Consider the following 16,209-nt stretch of genomic DNA (forward strand, 5'->3'; position numbering starts at 1 on the left):
TGATTTGTGTGTTGGTCTCCTGTGTTTTTCATCAACGATGTTTATATGCAGAGCAGAGAGGGCTGTAGGAAGAACAAACATGAAACATCTCTCAGACATGAATGAATACAAGTACTATACCAGAACAAAAAGTAATGTGGTGGCGGGATGATCTCATGGTTTTGGGATGGCGATCTTGCAAATTGGGCAAGCGTTCTTCCGAGAAAGCCACTGCTTTATGCAGTGCACATGATAGCCGTGCCCACAGTTCAGCCTCTCGCTATTTCCTTGCTAGCTGCATACTTGATGTGAATAATTAATTAAATGTTAATTATGAGATATCCCCAGTTACCCTGCATGGACGGTTAATTACACGAGATTGGAAACCAACATACTCACGATACCGTCGCATCCCTGTGATTGCGACTCTTCCCCTTGTATATAAAACTTTTTTTAGATAAAAGGCATGAAATGCCTGACTTTAAATTAATAAAGCCCTCAGCTTCGTCAACAAAACGAACTAGCTAAGAGAACCAACATCACATGATCAGCTGACACAACAAACGCAACTCAAAAGCAACTCACGTGGCTTGCTCATTCCTTCTTAGGGCAGTTGCATCATGAAGAAGCTTGAGCTCGACGATTGTGTGCTCGATCCAGGGCCGATCCAATGGCTTTGTGTGGGGCTTCCACAGCTGTAGAAACAATATCGTTTTAAAGATAATATTAGCGGGGTGTTTCATAAATTTGGATTCGATGATCATCTTGTTTCTAAAGAGCCAAAGTGCCCAAGATTGTGCAATGAAAAGCAACCAAACACATCTTCTAAATCTACCGAAAGACTAGAGATGATAGTAAACAATTGAGCAAAGTTAGCGGGGCACCAGTTGCATCCCAACTGTTGACGGGTTACACTCCATGCGAAGACCGCCGTAGAGCATGTAAAGAAGATATGTGTAGCCTCTTCTGGCCTACCACACAGTTTGCCACAACCATTGCATGGCCCCTGCCGAGTCGCAATGTTGAGACTCGTGAGTAGCTTGTCAAGTACTAGTTGCCACGAGAAGATCTTGTTCTTGAGTGGGATACATGCCGCCCAAACATCTCGGAAGTGCGCGATGGAAGCTCCTTGCGCCAGTTTCAAATACATAGACCGGATCGAGAAACACCCCGTTGGTTCCAAAGACCAAGACACCATATCTTGGCCCTAGGTAAGGTTGGTTTGTTCAATGATGGCTCTCAATTGGTGCCAAGCCTCTATACCCTGTTGGTCTAGCGTTCTACGGAAGGTCAAGTTACCCCGAAGCCCGCACACCTACGCCACCGTGCTCATTTGCGAATTAGAGATGTTAAACAGCTCGGGAAATCTGTCCTTGAGAGCTACCTCGTCTGCCCATTGTCCATCCAAAACTGCATGCGATTTCCATCTCGTATGCTAGGTCTGGCCCCAAGCTTGAACAGGTGCTTGATCAATGAAGATGTTGTATTTCATCAATATAAACCTTATACTCCATCAATAAAGAACATCCGTTGAATCATTTGCTCTTTGTATCTCACTTCTCTCGTTTATCTCTCGATTACTTTCAACAATACTCTATGTTCAGATTAGCTTGTCAAGCACCGATGCCGATGATCATGTGCGAAGACAAGCTGCCAAAAAAGAGGAGAGGAAGTTCATCGTACTTGACAAATGGGGGGCTTCTCATGGCTTCTGTCAAACAATGCCGAGAGCTTGACCATCCTAATGCAGCGAACGATTTCATCTTTTTTTAGATAAAAGGCAATAACATGCCCGACTTTAAATTAATAAAGCCCAGAGGTTTAAACGGTTATACAAACGCTGTGGCATACAGCTTAGCCAAGGAAAGACGAGAAAACGAGGTAGAGACATAGGTCCAACGAAGCACCGACATAAGGAACACAGGCAAAAGCAACTCCGCAAGCCTGACTACTTGATCTTCATTGGCTTGAGTGACTTGGTCTCACGGCGGCGTACATCTCCCTCAGCTTGTTCTCCAGCCACCGGAGGCCCTCCCGATCTCCTGTCTTGGCCATGCCGCTCCAAAGCTGTAGAAAAAGGGCAGTTTTGAAAATCACATTAGCGGGATGGTTAATGACTTTTTTTTTCAATAGTAAGCTTATTACGAATGTTCCACAGAGCCCACGATTGGGCGAGAAAGAGATTCCACACTAGCCTACGGGCCCTTCCCGCAAGGCTAGAGAGAATGGCATGAAATTGTGGGAAATTCCCTGGATTCCAGTTACAACTAAGGATTTGTCTAACGGCGCTCCAAGCAAACCTAGCGAGGGAGCAAGAGAAGAAGATGTGCCCAGCATCTTCCAACTGGCCGCAAAGGGCGCAATTACCCGAGGTAGGACCATGGCGAGCTGCAATCTGTTGGCTGGACGGTAATCTATCTATGATGAGCTGCCAAGCGAAAATCTTGATCTTCAGGGGCACCTTAGCTGACCAAACATCCTTATGATGTGCAACCGTCGCCCCTTGAGAGAGCTTGGCATACAACGATTGCACCGAGAAAACACCCGAGGGTTCCAAGTGCCAAACCACCTTGTCCTTAGTGCTAGAGAGGGTGAAGGGCTGAACGAGTGACACCAGGTCGAGCCACTGCCGCCTTCCTTCCGGACTAAGAGAGCGCCGAAAGGTGATAAGAAGCTCCCCGGCTTCCAGGGCCTCTACCACCGAGAGGTTAGGGTTATCACAGATATTAAACAGCTCAGGGAAGCGTTCCTTGATAGGTTAGTTGCTGCACCACCAGTCAGTCCAGAAGAACGTGCGTCGCCCATCACCAATGATGTGTTTCGCACCGAGCTTGAAGAAATGATTAATTTTATGCAAGCTTTTCCAGAATTGCGAGGCTCCTTGCCCTGAGCCCTCGAACAGATTATCGGCGTCGCAGTATTTGGCTTTGATTATCGTCGCCCAGATCGATGCCTCGTCCTGGTATAGCTCATGCAGCCCTGTGCTCACATAATCCTTTCCTCGAGACTGAGTAGCTCGTGTCAAATGATGCAGTTGAGAGACAATGTACACTCCCCTAAATAAAGATGGCGATGTACAAATAAAAAACCTGTTGCACGTGATGGACAGAGAAAGAGGTACTCGTAATTCATGTTATCATTTATCAACGTAAGGCACAAATCCTGCTATTGCTGCCCATTCTGCCGAACAATAGTCTCGTTCTAAACATCATTATCTGAATGTTGTAACAAACATCATGAGTTCATACAGTTTGAAGAAAACGCATGCTGCCTATACTTTTAAACGTTAGGCTGTAGCTCTGCCTTAAATTAATAAGGCGGTTGCCGGAAAGATGATACAAGATGTTGAAACCCAGCTAACAAGAACCGAAAACTACAAGCAAAACAAGAAAAATGAGTGAAACACAGCTTGAGCTCTAAGACCATTCTCCAGTCTTGCAATCCGACAAGAGAGGCAACGAAGCTGGTGAAGAAGGCCGCCATTGAGGGACTCGCACCATCGTCAACCTCCAGAGGCCAAGCAAAACTCAGGCACCATCCGTTTCCACCTCCAAAGAAAGCTCCCTGCTTTCTCGCCCCGGATCGGAGGGCATCGTACCTGTCGGAGGTAGATCGCTCTCCCTGAGCACGCATGGCTATTGGAAGTTACCGCGGTGGGGAGAACGACTCCAAGCACTCACCTCGCCTCGCCACGCCGCCACCCACGAACATCACAGCCACCCGCAGCACAAACCACCAAACCGGACCTAGGTGCTAGGACTAAGCGAAGACGATGCATACCAACCTCCACCGAGCTCATCCACCCAAACCCACTATCTCAAAACGGCGCCTCCACTGAGGAAACGGCACCACCCGGGTGCCGCCACCGTCCAAACCAAAGCTTTGGGTTTGCACACGAGATAGATAGGGCGGGAAGGGAGGGTATATCACCTCGATGTCGCCTTCAAGAAGGAGAACGGGGCCATCAGCGTCGTTGATGTCGCGGCCGCCACCGTCGACCAAGTGTTTCCCCCGATCCAGAGCCCACATCCGACCACACCTCCCAGCCACCGGAGGAAGTCCGGGACCGGGAGGTGCGACGAGCACCGCAAGAAGGAGGAGCCTCCGTCTTCATATCAGGTACCAGAGGCCCATCGGGGCAACCTCCGTACCAAGCCCACACATGCCGCCCCCTTCACCGCCCACGCGGCCGGAGAGGGCAGACCGCATCATCGGCGAGGGGGGACGGTCCATGCTGTGCCCAAGGACGCCGCCCTGGGATCCTGGCCCCAACCCGATCGTCAGAGGGCACCAAGCCCCCGGCCACCACTTCCCAACGCCGGCGAGGCCGCGCCGGAGAGGGGGACGGGGGGAATCCGGGCCGACCTCACCAGCGGCGGAGGCCACCCCCTCGCGGCCGTCATCCTCCCTACAACAGCGCACGGGGTCCGGAGGAGAGATCCCCGCCACCCCCATCACCAGCGTCGCACGGCCTTGCCGGCGTCCGCCTCCGAGGGCGACGAGGGGGGAGGAGAGGGAGGGGAGGCGGCGGCGGCGCGGTCTAGGGTCCCTCCCAGTCGACTTGAGGGGCGACGCGAGGGAGACGCGAGGGGGGACGGTCCATGTATGCCCCGTATATATATGTTTGGATGCCAATCCCCGCAAGCCACTCAACCCCGCACCTTCTAGGGAGCACAAGTAAGAAGGGTAGCGCTAGCCCTTGGTCGCCCGATCTGGGCAGAAAATCGTTTACTCTCCGGCCATTGGATTCCGATCTGACGTCCAAAAATAGTCGCAACGATGTTTGCATTTACCCCCTCTGATTTTCTAAACTCAACCCGCGGTCCAAAAACACTTCACTAAAACTGTAGGGGTATACTACTTCGGCCCTGACTATCCCAATATTTACGTCAAATACGCCACTGTGAAGATATTAGCCTATAACAGAGACTATTACAACAAGAATTCTCACCCCGCGTACCAAAAAAATTACCCCATTACAACAAAATCATCATAATATTTGTAAAAAAGTAATGCTACAAATATAAGTGGTTAACAATAATTTTTGCGTTAGGTTCCTTCACAACAAAATTTTCCATTAATATTTATAAAAACCACGGAGTATTACAATAAAATTATTTTTAAACAATTTTTGCTTTAGTTGTTCTTCACAAAAAAAGTTCCATAAATATTTACAAAAAACACGGAGTATTACAACAAAATTATTAAAAAAAAGCAATGCTACAAATAAGTAATAAGCAATATGATTTACAACAAAAATCATCAAATATGTTAATAAAAATCATAAACAAAAACAACAACAAAAATTGTGTTTGTAACAACATTTTTTTTCTCTAGGTTCGTTTACAACAAAAAAAAGATAATCTATTTAACAAATGTAACAAGTGATTACCACAATAAAATCATGTATTTCCAAGAAAGAAAAAAGCTAGCAAGAAATAAGTAGGAGCGGAGCGTTGTGCAGGCCTGTATCTAAGCTTCTCTGTAGCAAAGCAGATCCGGAGCAAGTTACAGGCAAGAGCAAAAAAGCGGACTAATGGGCCATCACGCAGGGCCAGCTTGTGGGCCAGAAGATTTCCGGGCGAGCGAAGGAGCTTTCACGTGCGCGAGCAAGGACCGATCTGGAAACGACTCGCTGGCGCACGCGCGCCAGGAAGTTTCCGTTCGCTGAACGATTCCATCGATGGGCTCGGCCCAAATACGCGATCGCTTGCTGCCCGTTCGGGTCGTCTGTCGTCTCTTCTGTCACATTTGTGTCGCGTCCCCGCGCGAGACGTGGTCTGGCTCTTGACCAAGTAAACTAGCATGCGCACGTGCTCACCTAGAAGAATAGTTCTAGCTTGGAGGAAGTGTGTCTTAGCTACTAGCTCATTTGTTTGCATGATTCATCCATTCTATTTTTCTCTGTATTTCTTCATTTTTTTCTTCTATTTCCTTATTATTTTTTCTTTTAAAGTAAGTTTCTTTGCTTTGTTTTTTCCTCATTTAGTCTACAAAAGTGATTCCTTTTCATAGTGAGATGTGTATTACGGGAGTAATTTTTTATATTTAATAAGATGCATTTTTCATCATTTTTTATTTTCTTACCGTTCAATATTAAAATATATTTCTCTTCTATTTTATGTTTCGTTTGGTCCAAAAAATCGTGTTTCACATATCTCATTTTATGTTTTCCTTCTGCAGAACTTTTGTTCTTGTTCTCCTACATTTAGGCTATTGTCCCCTCATCTAGGATAACGTCCCCCCCTCTAGCATGTTGTTCTCCTACGTCTAGGTTGTTGTTCCCCTCTGTCTAGCATGTTGTTCTTCTCCTTCTAGGTTGTTGTTCCCCTCCAACTAGGCTCTTGTTCCCCCATGTCTAGCATGTTGTTGTTCTTTGTTTGGACTCTTGTCCCCTTCAACCTAGGTTGTTGTTCCCCTTTGTCTAGGTTGTTGTCCCCCTCTAGCAATTTTGTTCTCCTACGTCTAGGTTGCTGTTCCCCTCCGCCTAGCCTGTTGTTCTCATCCGTCAAGTTTGTTGTTCCCCTCCGTCCAGGCTCTTGTTCCCTTCCGTCTAGCCTGTTGTTCTCCTACTTCTAGGCTGTTGTTCCCCTCCTCCTAGCCTGTTATTCCTCTCCATCCAGGCTCTTGTTCCCCTCCGTCTAGCATGTTGTTCTCCTACGTCTAGGATGTTGTTCCCCTTCGCCTAGCTTGTTGTTCCCCTCCGTCCAAGCTCTTGCTCCCCTTCTTCTAGTCTGTTGTTCTCCTACGTCTAGGTTGTTGTTCCCCTCCATCTAGGTTGTTGTTCTCCTACGTATAGGTTATTGTTCCCCTCCGACTAGCCTATTGTTCCCCTTCGTCCAGGTTCTTGTCCCCCCCCCGTCTCCTACGTCTTGGTTGTTGTTCCCCTCCATCTAGCATGTTGTTCTTCTGTTGTTCCCCTCCGTCCAGGCTCTTGTTCCCCTCCATCTAGCATGTTGTTCTTCTGTTGTTCCCCTCCGTCCAGGCTCTTGTTCCCCTCCATCTAGCATGTTGTTCTCCTATTTCTAGGTTGTTGTTCCACTCCATCTAGGTCGGTTATCCTCCTCCGTCTAGGTTCTTGTTCCCTTCCATCTTGCTATTTTCCCCATTCGTTTAGGTTTTTGTTTCCCAATGCCTAGGTCGTTGTTCCCTTCCGTTTAGGTTGTTGTTTCCCTTTGTCTAGGCTCTTGTTCCTCTCCATTTAGGTTGTTGTTCCCCAACATATAGGCTTGTGTTCCCTGGTGAATAATTAGTAGTTCCCCGATAAATAGTTAGTTGTTTCCTAGTGTATATGTATTTATTCTTTCGTTCAAAAAGTTTTGTCGCTCAAACTCTACAAAATCATAGTGATTTTTTCCTTTTATTCCTTTATTCTGAATTTTTTTTCTCTTGATTCAAAAAATACGTTCCATAAATTAATAGTTTATATTGTCGGTGATCTAGTTTTTGTCTGATTATAGTTTCGAATTTATACCTTCACGTTTTCCCCCAAACCTGTGCATGTATTGGTGCAGCCAACTTACGTGATGCTAACTACGTTGATGCATGCATGTGCATGAATTTTGCGGCAAGGTGCGTATGCTGATGTGAGGATGACATCACTGATGCGCACGTGCATGGATTTAGCAGCGAAGTGTCATACAGCAAACTACATCGATCAATACTAGCTGTTGCAAGAGTACTACCGCTGATATACAGTTGTAGATACTGATCGAAACTAGCTGTAGTCTGTAGAGTGTAGAGAGACGCGGACGCCCACGTCCGCGTCGAGTGCAGCCAGTTCTGTTCGTTTTTTAGTCCCACATCAGAACTTTAGAAAGAAACTGAGCGGTTTATATATGTGGCTCTCTCCAATATCGTACGAGCCAACTGGTCGAATAAATGAGCGACGGCCCAAAGTAGCCCACGCGTAGAACCTTGTACTACATGGGCCGCCGAAAGAAAGCCTGTTCTACCAAATCTTCGAGCGACATGAGAGATAGGAGGCGCGCGGGCGCTAGGGAGGAGCACCCACCGATCTTCTGGCTTGCGTTCGGTAGCGTTTTCCAAGTAAGAAAGAACCCCACGTCCCTTCCCCATAACTGTTGAATTCGGAGGCGGAAGGCAGGCGAGCGAGCAACCCTAACCCTAACCTTAAGGAAGAACAAGTCCCATATCCGCAGGGTAGGCACAAAAATCTACCGAAGTTTCTCGCCTTAACCGATCGCAACCCAATAGCGTTGGTAGGGGAGGAGGAGCGGCCGGTCGCCGGTGGGGATTCGCGACGGATTTCCCCTAATCCCTACGTGTTCACAGGCATACGAGATACCACGATGGTGGCGCTTCTTCGACAGGGGTTGATGAGGATCGGTGGCTCCGTGCTCCAGCGAACCCATCACTCGGCGGTCACGTCACCGGCGGTTGCTGACGCGCCAAGGCGCATGCTCAGTAGTATTATCGAGAAGGTATCATCTTCTTCTTCTTATCTCGCACGATTTTCTGCTATTTCTTCCGCTGTACAAACATATCCCAATTCTTTGCGATCCAAAAGCAAACATCCATGTGTTAAGACTGACTTCTTTAGTGGGTATTAATTAGAAACAGCGGCAAGATTTCCTTTTCTCTTTTTACAGGAAAGAGCAAGTTTATACTTACCCAAGTACAGTTGCATTTTTACACGAAGCAGCCTTATGCCCTTATATCTTCCTGGTTGATCGTCTTTGGATCATGACTTGTACTGACCATCCCTTTAATTAGCAAATAGAAACACATTAGATGTTTAACTTACCGCTCCTTTGCTTTGATATTTTGAACCATATATATTATCCTCTTATGCTTGCAGCAATTCTTTATACTAGCAAATAATTTATTTCGTAAGCATGCTAACGACTACTTGCCCAAGCAGAAAAGTCTCTCCTACTTACATGTAATACATCCTTTAATTGGCAACCAGTCATATATATATAGGGCATCAGCTACATCTGTGTGTGTATGTATCATGTATGACACTGTTTATTTGTTTCAGACATCACTATTTTTATTAGTACCAATCAACTACTGTAACACAGTCAACTAATGATATAAATTAATGATCATGTGTATCCAGCGTGCTCGTCAGAGGCATAACGAGGAACTTCTGGAGGAATTCAAGCTCCTAAAGCCGCATCAGGTTTGCTGGTATAATACCAAACATACTCAGATATAGATTATTTCTTCTTCTTTTCTTCTTTTCCTGGTCTACAGGAGTTGATATAATCTCCTCTTGACCTACCTGCAGGGAGTTGATAAAGCTTTTTCCGGCAAGAAAAGTATTTAACCTTGTGGCAATTACAGCTGCAACTGTTACGTTAGCCTGTGCAGGAAGATCAGTGAAGGAGGCTGAGAAGAAGCGCCATCAAGTGAGAGAAGAAGCAGAACAAGTGAACAAGGCTTTTTTAAAGGATAGGAAAAACATAGGAATAGGAAAGGTATAGGATTGGAATGACATGTCTAATTGAATCCTATAGGAAGATGAAATTTGTTTGATTGTAGCAAAGGAATTTTTCCATGAGGTATGAGCTAATGTTTTTTTTCCTATAGGAATTACACTACAAGATTCCTATAGGATTTTTTCCTATAGGATATGTTCCTATGAATCAAACAACATGTATAGGAAATTTTCCCATAGGAACCAAATCCTACACAATTCCTATGCAAATCCTTTGAATCAAAGGAGCCCTATATATTATCACTATTCTGGGGATGTTTATGTGATGCTAGCTAGAACCTTGATATCACTGATGAACTGTTATAAGTGCTATCTTGTGTGACACGACTGTCGTTGCTTGTAATTTTCCTTTGTACCTAACCCTCGCCCCGACGCGTCAGCGCCGCGCCCGGGCGCTCCGGCAGCCCTTCCTCTCGCCTCCCCCTGCGCGCCTTCTCTTTCTGCCGCCGCCGCTGGAGGCGCTGCCGGGCAAAGCCTCGGTGGTGTGGCGGCGGCGGTGGAGGTTCTCGTCCGCGACTCGGCGCGCGGGCGCGTCTTGCGCTAGCGGCGGCGACCGCACCGGCTAGGTCGACGGGGCGTCACGGCATGGCGGCGGCCGGAGGACATCGGCAACCATGGTGTGGATGGCAACGGGTGGCGGCGGTGGTCTGGGCCCCGATCTAGGCCTGGACGGGACTGGGGCATGGCCCTGCTCCGCGAGGTCCCCGACGGCGGTTCACGGAGGAAATCTTGGGCTATTCTTGTGACGCGAGGAATCCAGAGTATCTGCTCTGGGCATGGCGGTGGTGTCCATCTCCTCCGTCGGAGGTGGTCGGCCAGGTTGGTAGTCCTGTGTGGGGATCATGGGATCTCACACAGGTCTCCGGCAATGGTGATCTAGTCCGGGGTGTCATGGCGGCCAGTGAAAACTCAGCCTCGACCTCGGCCTTGGCGGATGATGGCGGCGTCGGTCGATGTCGTTACCTTGTCGAAGGCGTCTGATACGTCTCCGACGTATCGATAATTTCTTATGTTCCATGCCACATTATTGATGATATCTACATGTTTTATGCACACTTTATGTCATATTCGTGCATTTTCTGGAACTAACCTATTAACAAGATGCCGAAGTGCCAGTTGCTGTTTTCTGCTGTTTTTGGTTTCAGAAATCCTAGTAAGGAAATATTCTCGGAATTGGACGAAATCAACGCCCAGGGTCCTATTTTGCCACGAAGCTTCCAGAAGACCGAAGAGGAGACGAAGTGGGGCCACGAGGTGGCCAAACCACAGGGCGGCGCGGCCCAAGACCTGGCCGCGCTGACCTGTAGTGTGGGCCCCTCGTGACGCCCCTTGACCTGCCCTTCCGCCTACAAATAGCCTTCGTCGTGAAACCCCCAGTACCGAGAGCCACGATACGGAAAACCTTCCAGAGACGCCGCCACCGCCAATCCCATCTCGGGGGATTCAGGAGATCGCCTCCGGCACCCTGCCGGAGAGGGGAATCATCTCCCGGAGGACTCTACGCCGCCATGGTCTCCTCCGGAGTGATGTGTGAGTAGTTTACCCCTGGACTATGGGTCCATAGCAGTAGCTAGATGGTTGTCTTCTCCCCATTGTGCTTAATTGTCGGGTCTTGTGAGCTGCCGAACATGATCAAGATCATCTATCTGTAATTCTATATGTTGTGTTTGTTGGGATCCGATGAATAGAGAATACTTGTTATGTTGATTATCAAAGTTATGTCTATCTGTTGTTTATGATCTTGCATGCTCTCCGTTATTAGCAGATGCTCTGGCCAAGTTGATGCTAGTAACTCCAAGAGGGAGTATTTATGCTCGATAGTGGGTTCATGTCTCCGTGAATCTGGGGGAGTGAGAGAAACCTCTAAGATTATGGATGTGCTGTTGCCACTAGGGATAAAACATTGGTGCTATGTTCGAGGATGTAGTTACTGATTACATTACGCGCAATACTTAATGCAATTGTCTGTTGTTAGCAACTTAATACTGGAGGGGGTTCGGATGATAACCTGAAGGTGGACTTTTTAGGCATAGATGCATGCTGGATAGCGGTCTATGTACTTTGTCGTAATGCCCAATTAAATCTCACAATACTCATCATAATATGTATGTGCATGGTCATGCCCTCTCTATTTGTCAATTGCCCAACTGTAATTTGTTCACCCAACATGATGTTTATCTTATGGGAGAAACACCTCTAGTGAACTGTGGACCCCGGTCCAATTCTCTATACTGAAATACAATCTACTGCAATACTGTTCAACTGTTTTCTGCAAACAATCGTCATCCATACTATACATCTAATCCTTTGTTACAGCAAGCCGGTGAGATTGATAACCTCGCTGTTTCGTTGGGGCAAAGTACTTGGTTTGTGTTGTGCAGGTTCCACGTTGGCGCCGGAATCCCTGGTGTTGCGCCGCACTACATCTCGCCGCCATCAACCTTCAACGTGCTTCTTGACTCCTACTGGTTCGATAAACCTTGGTTTCTAACTGAGGGAAACTTACTGCTGTACGCATCACACCTTCCACTTGGGGTTCCCAACGGTCGCGTGCTGTACGCGTGTCAAGCTAAATTTCTGGCGCCGTTGCCGGGGAGATCAAGACACGCTGCAAGGGGAGCCTCCACATCCCAATCTCTTTACTTTGTTTTTGTCTTGCTTTATTTTATTTACTACTTTGTTTGCTGCACTAAATCAAAATACAAAAAAATTAGTTGCTAGTTTTACTTTATTTGCTATCTTGTTTGCTATATCAAAAACACACAAAAATTAGTTACTTGCATTTACTTTATCTAGTTTGCTTTATTTACTACTGCTAAAATGGGTACTCCTGAAAATACTAAGTTGTGTGACTTCACAACCACAAATAATAATGATTTCTTATGCACACCTATTGCTACACCTGCTACTACAGTAGAATTCTTCGAAATTAAACCTGCTTTACTGAATCTTGTTATGCGAGAGCAATTTTTTGGTGTTAGTTCTGATGATGCTGCCGCCCATCTCAATAATTTTGTTGAACTATGTGAAATGCAAAAATATAAAGATGTAGATGGTGACATTATAAAATTAAAATTGTTCCCTTTCTCATTAAGAGGAAGAGCTAAATATTGGTTGCTATCTCTGCCTAAGAATAGTATTGATTCATGGACTAAATGCAAGGATGCTTTTATTGGTAGATATTATCCCCCTGCTAAAATTATATCTTTGAGGAGTAGCATAATGAATTTTAAACAATTAGATACTGAGCATGTTGCACAAGCATGGGAAAGAATGAAATCTTTGGTTAAAAATTGCCCAACCCATGGACTGACTACTTGGATGATCATCCAAACCTTTTATGCAGGACAGAATTTTTCTTCGCGGAACCTATTGGATTCAGCTGCTGGAGGTACCTTTATGTTCATCACCCTTGGTGAAGCAACAAAGCTACTTGATAATATGATGATCAATTACTCTGAATGGCACACGGAAAGAGCTCCACAAGGTAAGAAGGTAAATTCTGTCGAAACCTCTTCCTTGAGTGATAAGATTGATGCTATTATGTCTATGCTTGTGAATGATAGGACTAATGTTGATCCTAATAATGTTCCGTTAGCTTCATTGGTTGCTCAAGAAGAACATGTTGATGTAAACTTCATTAAAAATAATAATTTCAACAACAATGCTTACCGGAACAATTCTAGTAACAACTTAGGCCATATCCTTATAATAATGGCAACGGCTATGGTAATTCTTATGGGAATTCTTACAACAATAGTAGGAACACACCCCCTGGACTTGAAGCCATGCTTAAAGAATTTATTAGTACACAAACTGCTTTTAACAAATCTGTTGAAGAAAAGCTTGGGAAAATTGATATACTTGCTTCTAAAGTCGATAGTCTTGCCGCTGATGTTGATCTTTTGAAATCGAAAGTTATGCCTAATGAAAATCATCATAATAAAATTGTTACTACAGCAAATGCCATCCAAGTTAGAATTAATGAGAATATAAGATTGATGGCCGAATTGCGTGCTAGGTGGGAAAGAGAAGAAAATGAAAAAGAAGATAATATAGCTAAAGTTTGGACTATTACCACCACTAGTAATGCTAATGCTACACATGTTGCTGCACCTCCTACTAATACTAATAAAATAATTGGTGTTAACAATGTTTCCACTTCTAATGCAAAGCGCGAGAAACTGCCTGAAACTGCTGAAACTGCCTGTGATAAAACTGCTGAAATTTTTTCCAATATTGGGGATGATGATCCCATTGCTTTAGATTATAATGGTTTGAATTTTGATGATTGCCACATCTCTGAAGTTATAAAGTTCTTGCAAAAACTTGCTAAAAGTCCTAATGCTAGTGCTATAAATTTGGCTTTCACACAACATATTACAAATGCTCTCATAAAAGCTAGAGAAGAGAAACTAGAGCGCGAAGCCTCCATTCCTAGAAAGCTAGAGGATGGTTGGGAGCCCATCATTAAGATGAAGGTTAAAGATTTTGATTGTAATGCTTTATGTGATCTTGGTGCAAGTATTTCTGTTATGCCTAAGAAAATTTATAATATGCTTGACTTGCCACCGCTGAAAAATTGTTATTTGGATGTTAATATTGCTGATCATTTTACAAAGAAACCTTCGGGGAAAGTTGACAATGTTCGCATTACCGTTAACAATAACCTTGTCCCCGTTGATTTTGTTGTCTTGGATATTGAATGCAATGCATCTTGTCCCATCATATTGGGAAGACCTTTTCTTCGAACTGTTGGTGCTATCATTGATATGAAGGAAGGTAATATAAAATATCAATTTCCTCTAAAGAAAGGTATGAAACACTTCCCTAGAAAGAGAATGAAGTTACCTTTTGATTCTATTATTAGAACAAATTATGATGTTGACACTTCGTCTCTCGATAATACTTGATACACACTTTCTGCGCCTAGCTGAAAGGCGTTAAAGAAAAGCGCTTATGGGAGACAACCCATGTTTTTACTACAGTACTTTGTTTTTATTTTGTGTCTTGGAAGTTGTTTACTACTGTAGCAACCTCTCCTTATCTTAGTTTAGTGTTTTATTGTGCCAAGTAAAGTTGTTGATAGAAAAGTTCATACTAGATTTGGATTACTGCGCAGAAACAGATTTCTTTACTGTCACGAATCTGGGCAAAATTCTCTGTAGGTAACTCAGAAAATTATGCCAATTTACGTGAGTGATCCTCAGATATGTACGCAACTTTCATTCAATTTGAGAATTTTCATTTGTGCAAGTCTGGTGCCTCGATAAAATTCGTCAATACGAACTGTTCTGTTTTGACAGATTCTGCCTTTTATTTCGCATTGCCTGTTTTGTTATGTTCGATGAATATTTTGATTCCGTTGACTTTCAGTAGCTTTGTGCAATGTCCAGAAGTGTTAATAATGATGATGTCACCTCTGAACATGTATATTTTGATTGTGCACTAACCCTCTAATGAGTTGTTCTGAGTTTGGTGTGGAGGAAGTTTTCAAGGATCAAGAGAGGGAGATGATACAACATGATCAAGGAGAGTGGAAGCTCTAAGCTTGGGGATGCCCCGGTGGTTCACCCCTGCATATATCAAGAAGACTCAAGCGTCTAAGCTTGGGGATGCCCAAGGCATCCCCTTCTTCATCGACAACATTATCAGGTTCCTCCCCTGAAACTATATTTTTATTCCATCACATCTTATGTGCTTTGCTTGGAGCGTCGGTTTGTTTTTGTTTTTGTTTTGTTTGAATAAAATGGATCCTAGCATTCACTTTGTGGGAGAGAGACACGCTCCGCTGTAGCATATGGACAAGTATGTCCTTAGGCTCTACTCATAATATTCATGGCGAAGTTTCTTCTTCGTTAAATTGTTATATGGTTGGAATTGGAAAATGATACATGTAGTAATTGCTAAAATGTCTTGGATAATGTGATACTTGGCAATTGTGTGCTCATGTTTAAGCTCTTGCATCATATACTTTGCACCCATTAATGAAGAAATACATAGAGCATGCTAAAATTTGGTTTGCATATTTGGTCTCTCTAAGGTCTAGATAATTTCTAGTATTGAGTTTGAACAACAAGGAAGACGGTGTAGAGTCTTATAATGTTTTCAATATGTCTTTTATGTGAGTTTTGCTGCACCGCTTCATCCTTGTGTTTGTTCCAAATAACCTTGCTAGCCTAAACCTTGTATCGAGAGGGAATACTTCTCATGCATCCAAATACTTGAGCCAACCACTATGCCATTTATATCCACCATACCTACCTACTACATGGTATTTCTCCGCCATTCCAAAGTAAATTGCTTGAGTGCTACCTTTAAATTTCCATTCTCCACCTTTACAATATATAGCTCATGGGACAAATAGCTTAAAAACTATTGTGGTATTGAATATGTACTTATGCACTTTATCTCTTATTAAGTTGCTTGTTGAGCGATAACCATGTTCACTGGGGACGCCATCAACTACTCTTTGTTGAATATCATGTGAGTTGCTATGCATGTTCGTCTTGTCTGAAGTAAGGGAGATCTACCACCTTATGGTTAGAGCATGCATATTGTTAGAGAAGAACATTGGGCCGCTAACTAAAGCCATGATCCATGGTGGAAGTTTCAGTTTTGGACAATATCCTCAATCTCAAATGAGAAAATTAATTGTTGCTACATGCTTATGCATAAAAGAGGAGTCCATTATCTGTTGTCTATGTTGTCCCGGTATGGATGTCTAAGTTGAGAATAATCAATTGCGAGAAATCCGATGCGAG

The 16,209-nt window shown here is 44.6% G+C and overlaps 1 long non-coding RNA gene across 1 annotated transcript; it reads left to right on the forward strand.

The window, feature by feature from the left end:
* The first annotated feature begins 8,036 nt into the window (after window positions 1–8,036).
* On the forward strand, window positions 8,037–9,671 carry LOC127319466 (uncharacterized). The gene is made up of 3 exons (XR_011751088.1): window positions 8,037–8,423; window positions 9,065–9,135; window positions 9,236–9,671. It is a non-coding gene; the product is annotated as an uncharacterized lncRNA (long non-coding RNA).
* The last annotated feature ends 6,538 nt before the right edge of the window (window positions 9,672–16,209 follow it).

This window comes from Lolium perenne, chromosome 1 (genome assembly GCF_019359855.2).
Source record: "Lolium perenne isolate Kyuss_39 chromosome 1, Kyuss_2.0, whole genome shotgun sequence".
Classification (NCBI taxonomy): Eukaryota; Viridiplantae; Streptophyta; class Magnoliopsida; order Poales; family Poaceae; genus Lolium; species Lolium perenne.